The sequence below is a fragment of the Pan paniscus genome, chromosome X (genome assembly GCF_029289425.2).
Source record: "Pan paniscus chromosome X, NHGRI_mPanPan1-v2.0_pri, whole genome shotgun sequence".
NCBI lineage: Eukaryota > Metazoa > Chordata > Mammalia > Primates > Hominidae > Pan > Pan paniscus.
In genome coordinates, this window is record NC_073272.2 from 48,062,068 (window position 1) to 48,073,832 (window position 11,765).

General features: G+C 45.1%; 1 pseudogene; it reads right to left on the reverse strand.

Moving 5' to 3' along the window:
- Positions 1-4,475: 4,475 nt before the first annotated feature.
- Positions 4,476-6,061, reverse strand: LOC100991119 (glyceraldehyde-3-phosphate dehydrogenase-like; annotated as a pseudogene).
- Between the last annotated feature and the right edge of the window lie 5,704 nt (positions 6,062-11,765).

The following is an 11,765-nucleotide window of genomic DNA, read 5'->3' on the forward strand; positions in this document are numbered from 1 at the left end:
TAGAGAGACCAGAAGTCATGGTTGTTTTTTTGGTTGACTTTTCATCAGTATTCCTTCTTACAGTAAGTCACAAGACTAATTGTTTTGGAGGCCACTATCACAAGTCTAAATGAATGAGTCCAGTCCAGCCAGACTTGGGCTACTTTGTAGGACCCCATGTCTATTATCCCATAAGACAGAGTATGTGGATCCAGCATGATGATTATCTCATCCATTATGATATTCTCTGGTTGAAGGAGAAAAGTTAGGGGCATCTTCCACTTAAAAGGTTGCACCATATTCCCATTCACCATTTTGAGTCAAGGCTTATCACTGGACTCCCAGGAACTTTGACTCCCAAGATTCCCACGTAAACCATACTAAAATGGCAAGCTGTTTCAAAGCAGTTCCAACCTTGTAGGGATATTACCTCTACATTCAGGAGCTCAGGGATGCTCCTGCCCCATGTGTGTGTGAACCTAATTCCCCTGAACCCCCATTTCAGGAATAGACATATATGACATATTCCAGATATGTCAGTAGACATATCTGATCCCTCCTGTTGACTGTTGGGTCAGTGCTCATCAGAGTCACTCTGCTGCAGAGTTCTGTACTGAACACCATTTTACTCACCACTTGCTTCATTCAACTGCATGAATGTCACCCCTTTATCATGTAGACAAATAATCCAGTCTCCCAGAGATTTCTTCAGCCCTGCATGGTACTACCAGTCTTGGGAGAAGTCTTATTATTATTTCCATGAATTGTAACAGTTTTACCTATACCTGATTTTATCCAAAAGTCCTCTGTCTGGTACATTGTATAATGATTGAATCTGAGGAGTTGGGCTGCATCAGCTGCCACAGTGATGACCAGATTTGGGGGTGGGGTGGGCTCTCTTTTGTCCCTTTCTCTTCTTCTTTAAAGTTCAAACACAGAAAAGCTGAGAAATATAACAATAGGCAGCCTTGTATCTCAGCCTCTTTTTTTTTTTACCATAGTGATGTAGCCAAATTATCTGCTCATTCAGGTTTACATCTGTGGCCTCCAGACATTGTAACTACCCAGTGACTAGCTACCTAGGGCCAAATGAACTGCCCATTCAGGAGTGTTTCTGTGACCTAGAGACATTCTGGCCATACAATCAAAAGGCTATCAATTCAAATTGCCTGTCAGTTTAGGGGCATTTATGGGCCACAGAAAATGAGGCCATTCAATCATGAGCATTATGGGTGATTTGTCCTCAAACCCAGAGAGGATGCTTCGCAACCCTTGAATGAAACAGTGAAACTTTTCTGCCATGATCACTCCACATTAGGCACTACTATCAAGCAAAGGGCCTAGTCAATCACCAGAAAGTATCACTGAGGCAGGCAGGGTCACACATGCATGGGTCAGCAAAAGGCACAGGTCTCCCATTCCCTTATTATCTTGCAGAGACACATGCTTGGGCTGGGTGCAACTGCATGAACCAGGAAAGGACCCCCATCCCCTACTTCTCTTCCTTTTCATAGGTAGAGCATGAAAGTGCCATTGTAAGTAGAATCTGAGCTTGGATGCCGGTTGTTCAGGGGAGTGCTAAAAATGACAGCTGCCCAGCAACCTTGTGAGAAGTTGAGATCATGAGCAGTCCCTCATTTAATTTGGAGGATCAGCAGCCATTTATCCCACTTAGCCCATTTTCAGGCAACTATAGGACACATTATTATTCAGCAAATAATCTTTTTCGTCTCTCTATATGATCTTCGCAATAAGTTCTATAGTGAGACACACTTGGAAAACGTATTATGGGAGACCTATACAGTAAATTAGCATTTTACATGTTCTAGAAGTCCTAACATGACAAAACATTTGTACACAATGTTTCCCAAGTTTTCACAATTACAGAACTCTTACATCATACTTGCTAATAAGCCAGAGAACCAATGTTTTGTGGAACACATTTTGTGAAATGCTACACTTAGGCAGGCATGGTAAATAAATTTCAAAATATTTGCCAACTCTGATTGGTAGACATAGTCTAGAACATACCATTGAGAATGATTTTAAGACCTTGTCTGACCTCAGCTGGAAAGAGTACAATTATTGACAAACAATAGCGGCCATGGATGTAGAAGAATATAACGGCAGCACGAGGGCAATGGGTTTATCAGTCTTAATCCAGCTCATTTAGCTTCATTTTCTCCAGCAAAAGATTTCTCTAGGTCAGAATCATTGACTCAAGAACTCCTTCATCAGGAACCCCACTTGGGAAACATGACTCTTCATTCATTATAGTTTGCTCATGCTCATTGAGTGTTCACTGAGTAGATGGGGCTCTCAGGAGGGTGAGTAGGTTGTTTCTATTGATGGGACTGCTCTCAAAGGTGCCACACAAAAGAAATCCTGGAATTTTCCTCCAAGCACAGTGCACAGGAGGATGCTCCATGCCTGAGGGCCTCCATGACTGCAGACTTGGCCTCTGAGGCCAGTGGCATTTGGGCAGAATCTACGAAGTTCTCCCAACTCATCTGAAGCAAACTTTGTCTCATGATTTAGGAATGTTTTAAGTTTCTCCACTGTGACACTGGGAGATTTTCTGTCTGAGATATGGGTCTGCAAGTGCATGTATATGCACATGCACAAGTACATACATGTACAAGTGTATACAAGTGTCTTAGTTCATTTTGTGCTTCTGTAACAGAATATCACAAAATGGTAATTTATAACAAACGGAAATTTATTTTGCATACAGTTCTCGAGTTTGGGAAGTCCAAGATGAAGGGGCCACATCTGGTGAGGGCCTTCTTGCTGCATAACATGACAGAAGGCATCATATGGGTGAGAAAGAGAGGAAAGGGAGTCAAACTCATCTTTTTATCAGGAAACTATTCCCAAGATAATAGCAGTAATCCATTCATGAGGGCAAAGCTCTCATGACTTAATTATCTCTTAAAGATCCCACCTCTCAACACTGCTGCATTAGGGATTAAGTTTCCAACACATGAACTTTGGGAGACACATTCAAACCATAGCATTCCACACCTGGCCCCCAAAATTCATGTCCTTCTCACAGGCAAAATACATTCATTCCATCTCAGTAGCCCAAAAGATTTTAACTTGTTTCAGCATCAACTCAAAAGTCAAAAGTCCAGTCTCATCTAAATCAGATATGGGTAACACTCAAGGTATGATCCATCCTGAGGCAAATTTTCCTCCAGCCATGAGCTTGTGAAATTAAACACGTTATCTACTTCCAGGATACAACAGTAGGACAGGCATAAGATAGACATTCTCATTCCAAAAGTGAGAAAGAGGCAAAAATAAAGGGGTAACTGATCCCCAATAAGTCCAAAACCCAAGAAGGAAAGTAATATTGAAACTTAAGAAGACAGAATAATCTCCTTTGATTCCATGCCCTACATCCTGGGCACACTAGGGTAGGGGTTTGACCCCTAAGGCCTCGGGCAGTGCTGCCCCTATGGCTTTGCTGGGCTCAGACCACCCAGGAGCTCTCACTGGTTAAAGTCTCATGCCTGCAGCTTTCCCAGGCTGGAGTTGCATGCTGCTAGCCTTACAGTTCTGTAGTCTCAGGAGATGCCGCACTCCAATGACTCCACTAAGTAATACCCTAGGAGGACTCTGTGGTGGCTCTACTTCTGTGACAAGTCTGCCGGGGCTGCCAAGCTGTCCATTACATCCTTGAAATCTGACATGGCCCTATAGCTTTTACATTCCGAATGCCTGCAGAATTAGCTTCTTGTGGACGCCAGCAAGATTTACAGCTTCTACCTTCTGAAGTGGTAGGATGAGCCCTACCTGGGCCTTCTTGAGCCATGGCCAGGTGGCTGAGGAGCACTGTGCAGAACTCAGGGGGCAGAGTCCCAAGTTGGCACAGGGCAGTGAATGCTGAGGTCCTTCAGGGAACTCTCTAGAAACCCTGCTTTCAAAATCCTAGCTTGCCTTTAAGATTTCCGAAATCCCTTTGGGGTCATTCTCCCCAATATACTGATGAACAGAACTTTCTATCCATATTAATCTCTTTAGCAAACAGTGGCTTGGCCACACCCTTAGTATTCTCTCTCAAGCATCCTTTTTTATTCTTTACATGCCAGACTGGAAGTTTTACAAATCTTTCCATTCTGCTTCCCTTTTAATTATAAATTCTGCCTTTAAATCATTTGTTTTCTCTGATTTTACTGTGAACAGCCGAAAGAAGCCATGCAGCATGTTGAACGCTTTACTGCATAGATATTTCTTCTGCCAGATATCCTAGTTCATCACTCTTACGTTCTGCCTTCCACAAAATCTTAGGACATGAACACAAATTCCACCAAAGTCTTCGCAAATGTATAGCAAGGATGGCCTTTACTCCAGTTTCCAATACCTTGTCCCTCAGTTCTGTCAGACCTCATCAGAATGGCTTTTACTGTCTGTATTTCTACCAACATTCTGATCACAACTGATATAGTTTGGATGTTGTCCCCTATAAATCACATGTTCAATTGTAATCCCTAATGTTGGAGGTGGGGCCTGGTGGGAGGTCACTGAATCATGGGGCTGGATTTCTCATCCCCCAAGGGGATGGTTTAGCATCATCCCCTTGGTGCTGTCCTTGTGATAGTGAGTTCTCACAAGATCTGGTTGTTTAAAAGTGTGTGGCATCTTCCCCTTCGCTGTTTCTTGCTCCTGTTCTTACCATATGACATGGCTGCTCCCATTTTGCTTTCCACCATGAGTAAAAGCTCCCTGAGACCTCCCCAGAAGCCAAGCAGATGCTGGCACCATGTTTGTGCGGCCTGCAGAACTGTGAGACAATTAAACCTCTTTTCTTTATAAATTACCCAACCTCAGGTATTTCTTTTCTTTTCTTCTTTTTTTTTCTTTGGCTGAGCACAGGGGACTTTACTGATGGTACACGACAAGGTGGGGCTCCCTAGGTCCCTCCCTCTTCAAGTGGTCTGCATGGAAACTGTGAGGAGGGGAGTGTGGTGGGGGACTGAGTGTGGCAGGAACTCCCCAGCAGTGAGGGTCTCTCTCTTCCTCTTGTGCTCTCGCTGGAGTTGGTGGTCCAGGAGTCCCACTCCTTGAAGGCCATGTGGGCCATGAGGTCCACCACCCTGTTGCTGTAGCCAAATTCATTGTCATACCAGGAAATGAGCTTGACAAAGTGGTCGTTGAGGGCAATGCCAGCCCCAGCATTGAAGGTGGAGGAGGGGGTGTCACTGTTGAAATCGGAGGAGACCACCTGGTGCTCAGTTTAGCCCAGGATGCCCTTGAGGGGGGCCTTCAACGCCTGCTTCACCACCTTCTTGATGTCGTCATATTTGGCAGGGTTTTCCAGACAGCAGGTCAGGTCCACCACTGACACGTTGGCAGTGGGGACATGGAAGGCCATGCCAGAGAGCTTCCCGTTCAGCTCAGGGATGACCTTTCCCACAGCCTTGGCAGCGTCAGTAGAGGCAGGAATGATGTTCTGGAGAGCCCCGTGGCCGTCATGCCACAGTTTCCCAGAGGGGCCATCCGCAGTCTTCTGGGTGGCAGTGATGGCGTGGACTGTGGTCATGAGTCCTTCCACGATACCAAAGTTGTCATGGATGACCTTGGCCGGGGGCGCTAAGTAGTTGGTGGTGCAGGAGGCATTGCTGATGATCTTGAGGTTGTTGTCATACTTCTCATGGTTCATGCCCATCACAAACATGGGGGCATCAGCAGAGGGGGCAGAGATGATGACCCTTTTGGCTCCCCCCTGCAAGTGAACCCCAGCCTTCTCCATGGTGGTGAAGACGCCAGTGGACTCCACGACTTACTCAGTGCCAGCATCACCCCACTTGATTTTAGAGGGATCTTGCTCCTGAAAGATGGTGATGGGATTTCCATTTGATGACAAATTTCCCGTTCTCAGCCTTGACGGTGCCATGGAATTTGCCATGGGTGGAATCATACTGGAACATGTAGACCATGTAGTTGAGGTCAATGAAGAGGTCATTGATGGCAACAATATCCACTTTAACAGAGTTAAACGCAACCCTGCTGACCAGGCGCCTAATACGACCAAATCCGTTGACTCCGACCTTCACCTTCCCCATGGTGTCTCATGGATGCGGCTGGCAATGCAAGAGAAGATGTGGTTGTCTGTCGAACAGGAGGAGCAGAGAGCCAGGTATTTCTTTACAGCAATGCAAGAATGATGTAATAAAATGTCCACTTAACTAATCTCTAAGAAGATTTAGGCTTTTGCTACAGCTCTTGTCTTCTTCTGAGCCCTCACCAGAAATGACCTTTATGCTCCATTTACGGCAATCTAGGCTTTTTCTAGTCTGCTCTTCTAAATTCTTCCAGCCTCTAACCATTACCCAATTTCAAAGGTGCTTCCACATTTTCAGGTATTTTTTATAACAATTGCCCCACTTCTCAGTACCAATTTTCTGTCTTAGTTCATTCTATGCTGCTATAACAGAATACCACAGACTAGGTAATTTTTAGTTAACAGAATTTATTTGGGTCATGGTTCTGGAGTCTGGGAAGTCCAAGACTGAAGGGCCACATCACATCTGATGAAGGCCTTCTTGCTGTGTCATAACATAGCAGGAGGCATCACAGAGGAGAGACAGAGCAAGAGAGGGGGACAAACTCATCCTTTATAAGAACTCCACTCCCACGATAACGAACCCCATCCCACATTAATCCTACTCGCCTCTTAAACTTAAAGGCCCCACCTAAACAATGTTCCACTGGGGATTAACTTTCCAACACATGAATTTTGGGGGACACATTTAAACCAGTGGAACAAGAATACTGGGGAATATAAACTAGGACTAACTTTATACCCAGGGAGTTTAGGGCCTGGAAAAGAAAATTTCATGACACAAACCACTGTTGCTTGCCTCAGCAGCTGACGCCTCAGTTTGCAGCGACACTAGAGGGTTCTGCAGTCTTCTACTTCAGTTTGGAAGGAAGAAAAGGGAGACAAATCTTTCAACTTTAATGTGAATTTCAAAGATGCACCAGGTATTGTCTATTGACACTCCACAACATTCCCACTCTTATTCCCTTCCCTGGATTTCAGAGACTGGAGGCCTTGAGACAATATTTCTCAGACTCCCTTGCGAATGCAATCTCTGAAGAAAATTTGGAAGACAGAAGGGAGCTAGAAGCCATACTTTTCCTCTAGCAGGAAGAGTAGATGTGAGTTTTCACAGCACCCTGTTAAACTCCTTTCTAAGCTAGTCATCCTGGGGCCAATGGGATACTCATGCTATCAGCAATGGCTTTCTGCAATTTTCTGACCTCTGGGTGGCAGAAACAATTTCCTGACCATGGTGATCCTGAAAGCTAGTTGTAAACCCTGAGCTATGCTCGTCCACGTTCTTTCTTTCTTCCAGGAATGATGATGACCAGAGTGCCTTGGAAGCCATTTTGAAGAGGGCAGAGATGATAACAGGCTGGGTCTACATGAAGGGGCACTGCCTGTCAATATGGAATACCCATGGTTGATTCTTGTGTGAGCAAGAAAGAGACTGTATCTGAGCCATTAAATTTTGGGTCTAATCAGTAGTTTGGCCTAACCATAGTACTACAAAAGTTGTAGTAAGCATCTAGTTACTGGTAGTTCCTGGAGTTTGTGGGCAGGCAACCGGGCTTACAAATGGTATCTGAGCATCTGAGAGGTTGCTGTAGTTACATTTTCCCCAGGATGGTAGCTGCATGGGCAAGCAGATTTCTGAAGGGAACCATTTTGACCTTTCTCCTAGGCACAGTACAGTTGGATCCTCCCGGGCAGCTAAATCATGTGTTCAGTACAGCATGGTGGGCAAGAAGATCTGGAATGAGGATCACCTTGTTTTCTTCCTGCAAAGTCATGAATAATGTGATATTGAACAATGTCCATTCCTTTACTACTGTTCTCCCCAGAAACCCTCATGCAACAGAGGAAGGAACGTGGAAGGGAGGAACACTGGCTGAGAAGTCAAGTGGAATGGGTCCTAGTTCCAGTCTGCTAATAACTCCCTGAAGAGTCTTTTCCCTCCTTGGGCCTCAGACTCTTCACCCCAGAAGGGAATTGTTAAGGGGTCTCAGAAGTGAGACTCAGAGAACACACCTGCTGTGTCTTTGTGTGTGTGTGTGTGTGTGTGTGTGTGTGTGTGTAGGTAGATATGTGTTTAAGGAAATTTTCCTGCTTGGAAGCCACAGCTGCTAAACCAGGGGGTTGCTCAAATCTTCTTTTGACTGAAAGCATAGTCTGAGGACCGGCAGTAATAGCATCACCTGGGAGCTTGTTAGAAATGCAGAATTTCAGGCCCTTTACAGAAGTATTGAATCAGAATCCCCAATTTAACAAGATCCTTAAGGGGATACCAATGTGCATTCAAGTCTGAGATGCACTGCTCCAGAGGACCTGGGATAAGACAAATGTCAGCCTGAAAAAAGAATGGGATTTGAAGTCAGGAGACCTAGGTGTTAGCTTTAATTCTGGAACTCACTGGCTGTCCAAATTGAGCAAGTCATGTAATCACCCTGATCCTTTTTTTGTAAATGGGGTGCTCTAGTAACTACAGAATGGTGTCAAGATCAATGGTGTATGTTCTGGAGCCAAACTGTCTAACCTTAAATCTTGAGTTCGTTTATCAGCTATGAAGCTTTTGGTGAGTTGCTTGATATCTGTGGGCTTCAGTCTCTTTATTTGTAAGATAGGGTGTCATAATAATGACAGACATTGAGAATTTTTAAATGGGCCAGGTGCAGTGGTTCATGCCTGTAATCCCAGCACTTTGGGAGACTGAGGCGGGCTGATCACCTGAGGTCAGGAGTTCAAGACCAGCTGGCCAACATGGCGAAACCCTGTCTCTACTAAAAATACAAAAATTAGCTGGGTATGGTGGCACGCGCCTGTAATCCCAGCTACTTGGGAGGCTGAGGCAGGACAATCGCTTGAATCCAGGAGGTAGAGGTTGCAGTGAGCCAAGATCACACCACTGCACTTCAGCCTGGGTGACAGAGCGAGACTCTGTCTAAAAAAAAAAAGATTTTAAAATGAAGTAATTAATGTAAATCACATAGCACAAGGCCTGGCATCATCTAAATTCACTGTACATCTTATTATACTCTGACTTCCTGTACCATCTTTCAGGAACAGAAAGAGACCTCTAAAATAGAGCTACCTGGAGGCTAGCTGAAGACTCCCACCTTTGGTGTTTATCATAGTATACATACTTCTCAACAATGGGCACAGTTGCTCAAAGACTGGAGCTCTAACCTCTGAACCACCAGACAGGCATGAGATTGGCTTCATGGTGTTATCTTAGGCCATCAACCAGTTCCCTTGCATGTATTCCCCATTTCTTTGTTGTCTATTCCAGTTACACTCAAGTCTAGATACTCCCTTCCCTGTGAAAATCCACAGGGCAGCCATATACAGAGCAGTGCCATCCAGGTAGGAGATGAGCACTTGTAACTGGCTTTCCTTTCCCTACAGGAACTCACACAGTTCAAAGAGTGGAATGTCATCAAGGCATTGCCTGATGGGCCTGTCACCACACTCACTGGAGGGAAAGGATCTAGAAAGAGGCAGGTTCCAGGGATCATTAGCAACATACCAAACCACAGCAAGAAACCAAGCATGACTCAGCTCCTGCCCACTGCAATTACTCAGGACCTCTGCCCTTCAGATGTGGAAAAAGCCCAGCAGTGCCTTGCAGTAACTGCTGCTAAGGTCTGGAACTTCCTGACAAATAACCTTGCAAGTCTTTTGCTACAGGGAGGCTCAAACTGGATTTCAGAAGGCCCACCCCACCAGGATGACTGAAACAAATTGTGGACTGGGTATCAATGCAAATAATATTGTAGCATCAGGAATAAAATAAATTTCAACTCAATAAGAGGCCTAACTTATGCATTTAAAAATGTCTGCAGGTGGATACAAGTGGTGATCCTGGGCAAAGTTGGTGCCAGGCACAGGCACAACTGTGCAAGGAAATGGCAAAAGGGAAGCCCACAGTATGGAAAAGTCCAAAAGGGGCACCAGCATGTTCCATAGTGTGGGAGAGAGGAAAATGAAAACACCATTTACCAGATGCCTGCCAAGGGCCATTCCTGGGCCTGCAGCTCTAGAGATGTTCCTCTGAACAAAACAGGAGCCATCTAGGACAGGTGGTGCTTGGCTATGGCAAAGAGGAGGGAACTTAAGCCCAACGGGTCAGTAAATGATGGATTTGAGCCTTCCCTTCTATTGGATTAGTAGATCCCAACAGTCAATACGGTGGGGGGTTGGAAAAACCTTCCTGTGTTTCATGATACCCGAATGCCAATGTCATGAATGGCAAATGCTAGCATCCCAATAATGGTGTGCCCTTCATGAAACCCCATCCAAAGATTCAGCCCCTTCTCCTAATGTTCAAGCACCTGTTCCTGCAGAATCGGGATATGAAGAGAGGCTGGCAAAGGCTACAAACCAGGTACTTCTGCAGCTTGCGAGCAGGTGGAGGTTGGGGAGGTTTCTATGCTGTCCACACTACACTGTCACACTAACTCTATTAACCCTTTCCTACCTAGAGATAATGATATGAGAAAAGAAGGTTATCAGTTCACCTTTCCTCTAGAAGTAAATAGGGTGGTATCTCTGAACCTGCCCATCGTTCCAGATGCAAATAAAATACAGAGTGGGCAATAATGCAATGCACATATGCCTAAGACAAAACGGGCTGGCACAAATAAGGGAAGGGGCTTCATTTCTGAAAATACCAGCTCCACTTAACACTGGATATTCCCCTGCCTATGGAAATCCACAGGGTCAATTGCAGAGAGTGCTGCATGTTTCATAGTGTTGGGAGAGGCAGTGAAAACTAACATTTACCAGGTGCCTGCCACGGGCTATTCCTGGGCTTCAGGCTCTAAAGATGTTTCTTTGAACAATTACAGCAGCCATCTAGGATAGGTGGTCCTCAGCTATGGGAGAAAGCGGGGGAATGAGACCCAAGAAGCTAGCAAGTGGTGGATTCCAGTCTTCTCTTCCAATGGATTAGTAGACACCAATGGCCGAGGCAGGGTGTTTCTTAAGTTTTGAATACTAACATCATGAATAGCAAATGCTGGCATGGCAATAAGAGCGTGCCCTGCATCTGGTCACATCTAAAATATCAGTCCCTTCTCTTTCTGAAGAAATACCTGTTCCTGCAGAATCTCCATATCCTGAAATGGAGAGATGCTGGTCAGAGCCACAGACCAGGTGCTTCTGCAGTTTGCAGTTTCTCTATTGTCCTCAGGACACTGTCATACTATTAGCCCTTTCCTGCCTCGTGATAGTGATGTCTGAAAAGAATGTTATCAGTTCACCTCTCCTCTAAAAATAAATAGGTTGGTTTCTCTAAACCTGGCCATCAGCAACACATACACATGAAATTCTGAATGAGCAATAATTCACTGCTCACATGCCCAAAGGAAAACAGGTTCTTTTCCTAGGACTTGTACAGGAGGCTTAGACAGGGTAACTTCCCAAGGGATGGCTGTACTGAGTTTGCAAATTTGGGCTGAGACTCATTCAAACTACCTGGGGAATGCAAGTTAACCTGCAGAGGAGAAAGCGAAAAAGAAAAAGGAGAAAGACCCATGTTCAAATGGAAATTAAATACATATCTGATGGATTCCATGATCAGCTTTAACACTTTCATCTATAAACAGTGTCTGGCACCAGTTGGCTCCAGCACAGAAGGGATTGCTTTGTACCTGGTGGAGACCCTGCCATGCCTGACCCAAGGAAGCCTGCTTGGTGACTAGGCAGGCACAGAAGGATGGAGAACACACTTGGTCTG